The 3,134-nt window shown below is 41.4% G+C and overlaps 1 long non-coding RNA gene across 1 annotated transcript; it reads right to left on the bottom strand.

The window, feature by feature from the left end:
* Window positions 1-819: 819 nt before the first annotated feature.
* On the bottom strand, window positions 820-2,000 carry LOC311112159. Its single transcript, XR_014610840.1, has 3 exons — window positions 1,683-2,000; window positions 1,108-1,458; window positions 820-926 (listed from the first exon to the last, which is right to left on the bottom strand). It is a non-coding gene; the product is annotated as an uncharacterized lncRNA (long non-coding RNA).
* Window positions 2,001-3,134: the final 1,134 nt, after the last annotated feature.

Raw genomic sequence — 3,134 nt, 5'->3', positions numbered from 1 at the left:
AAGAACAAAGAAGTATTAGTCACTCCTGAGCCTTCAAATCAAACTGAGATGATGATGAACATCACAAGACAAGCAGACCCCTTTACTCTCCCTCACACTTCCAACCACATAGACTGCTACTAGCGCTATTCACATAGCTTCAGGCCTCCATTTGTGCAAATGCTATGTGTGGTTTCCTGTCCTGTATGGGCATTTCCTCTAACAGACACAGACCTCAGAGGTGTAGAGAGATAGCCCACCATGACAAGAACAGGGGAGAGAACAAAAAAAAAAGAAATAGGCACGCATGACAACAAGAACAAAATAGTAATCAAGCAAACAAATGAGCATTCTATTGACATTTCATGAAATTGTATTTTTATTTAGGTAGTACAAACCCTCCTGTCTTCCAACATACTGTACATTCATGCTTGAAGCTGGTTTATAACACAATGTTTTTATTTTACGTAATGTTAAGAAAACTACTAACAATAGAATACAAATTATGTAGTCTTTTGAGCCTGTAGCACCTTATTTATACATATGTAAAACGATTCAGTTAAATGTTTGGGTTTGATATAAATCTGTATTGTAGATCGTATCTTCATTATAATTTGTAGGTCATGTTCAGCCTTGACGTCATCTGCCATCAGCTAACAGACCAGCTCAATGATTAACCTGTTAAACACACATAATCATCAATAAACAAGAGACTTCACCCCAAAAGGTCCCTTTTTACATATTTACACCCCATAATTGGTAAAACATTATGTTATGATAGGCTGCGAAGTATGAATGTAAAAGTGCATTTTTAATGTATTATTTTGTTATTCATCTTGCCTCACGTAACTCCAGTATTAGGAGAAGGGACCACAGTATCATTACAGTGTTGTATGTCCAGTTCTGTCCACCATTGTTGGCCTTTCTTTGATCAACTCCGGGAGCTGCTGTTATATGGTTAGATATCAACATTAGTGATTAATTGGTTGGTTTGTTGATTGTTTAATTGATTGACTGATGATCATGCTACACGGTTGTTTCACCTTAGTTGAATGTTGTTATTATAAGTCGCTGTGGGTTAGAGTAACTGCTAAAATTGTAAAACCAAAAAATGTAATGGACAAATACCTTTGACCGTGATATTTATGTAGTGTCCCATGGCAGTATGGCCTCCCATTTCACATACTGCATGGCACTGATAGACTCCTTGGTCAGCAGGGGTCAGCTGTATGAAGTCTGTTATAACGTGTCTATGTCTGACACTCCGGTCCTCCATAAACATCTCGTTGACAATGGTGAGGTACTTGCTGGGGTCAATGAGCTTGGGACACTCTTCCAAAGAGTGATGACACCAAAAGGCATCAATGCGACCACATTGTTTAGTTTCATACTCTGCCTTACAGGTGAGCCTCAAGGGCATGCCCTCAGTCCCAACCATAGGAGTCCTGGGGTACTTCAACTCAACAGCATCTAGAGTAGCTAAAGAGTGGGAGTTGTGGAAAAAAAGTATATAACTCAGGTCCAAAACAGCTCTACATATAACTTATTTCTTTTTGTTAACAAACTAGTTTATTAGGGGTTATTTCTGAGTATATCTGGGTATTAAAAGCATTCAACACCATCTAATCTAAACGCAACTACCATACCTAGGGTTTCACCCTGTCCCACTTTTATTACACACTAGTATCACCATTAGTACTCACCTGTGCCCAGAGAAGGTGACACACAGAGACAGAGAGACACTGTCGAAAGCAGGGACAGCACTCTAGATCCACGGAGCCAAACCATTTCCAAACACTAGCACTCAAAACTGAAAGTTGCTTAATCTGATATACTCCACGTGTTATAGATGGCCAACAGATGAAAGCATCATCATAGACACACAATAACTAAGCTCTCATCTGCAGTCTGCTAGATCTGCCCACCACAGAGGCTATAGAGCAAGCTAGAGCGTGTGTGTTCTTTGTGTGTGTACGCGTAGAGTAGATATATGTTCCAGTGGAGATAAAGAGGCTATGTCTGAACACCAGAAGACAGAAGAAGAGCAGTGTATGGGGTTCGTCTAGTGCACGTTTCCTTGTTTGAGGAAACCAGGGTATATTTTCTCATATCCAGCCCATGTGCTGAGTTTACAGTGTTGAGTAATCTTTCAAAACTGATTGCGCAAAAACTTCTGTTATATGCTAACGCTAACATTTCAGTATACAGTGAGGGAAAACAGTTTTTGATCCCCTGCTGATTTTGTACGTTTGCCCACTGACAAAGACATGATCAGTCTATAATTTTAATGGTAGGTTTATTTGAACAGTGAGAGACAGAATAACAAAAAAATAAATCCAGAAAAACGCATGTCAAAAATGTTATGAATTGATTAGCATTTTAATGAGGGAAATAAGTATTTGACCCCTCTGCAAAACATGACTTAGTTCTTGGTGGCAAAACCCTTGTTGGAAATCACAGAGGTCAGACGTTTCTTGTAGTTGGCCACCAGGTTTGCACACATCTCAGGATGGGTTTTGTCCCACTCCTCTTTGCAGATCTTCTCCAAGTCATTAAGGTTTCGAGGCTGACGTTTGGCAACTCAAACCTTCAGCTCCCTCCACAGATTTTCTATGGGATTAAGGTCTGGAGACTGGCTAGGCCACTCCAGGACCTTAATGTGCTTCTTCTTGAGCCACTCCTTTGTTGTCTTGACCGTGTGTTTTGGGTCATTGTCATGCTGGAATACCCATCCACGACCCATTTTCAATGCCCTGGCTGAAGGAAGGAGGTTCTCACCCAAGATTTGACAGTACATGGCCCCTTCCATCGTCCCTTTGATGCGGTGAAGTTGTCCTGTCCCCTTAGCAGAAAAACACCCCCAAAGCGTAATGTTTCCACCTCCATGTTTGACGGGGGGGATGTTGTTCTTGGGGTCATAGGCAGCATTCCTCCTCTTCCAAACACGGTGAGTTGTTGATGCCAAAGAGCTCCATTTTGGTCTCATCTGACCACAACACTTTCACCCAGTTCTCCTCTGAATCATTCAGATGATCATTGGCAAACTTCAGACGGGCCTGTATATGTGCTTTCTTGAGCAAGGGGACCTTGCGGGCGCTGCAGGATTTCAGTCCTTCACGGCGTAGTGTGTTACCAATTGTTTTCTTGGTGACTAT

This window comes from Coregonus lavaretus (genome assembly GCF_964263955.1).
Source record: "Coregonus lavaretus genome assembly, chromosome: 38".
In the NCBI taxonomy this organism is placed as follows: domain Eukaryota; kingdom Metazoa; phylum Chordata; class Actinopteri; order Salmoniformes; family Salmonidae; genus Coregonus; species Coregonus lavaretus.
Note: the sequence above shows the minus strand (reverse complement) of the source record. Positions and strands in the feature narration are given on the sequence as shown.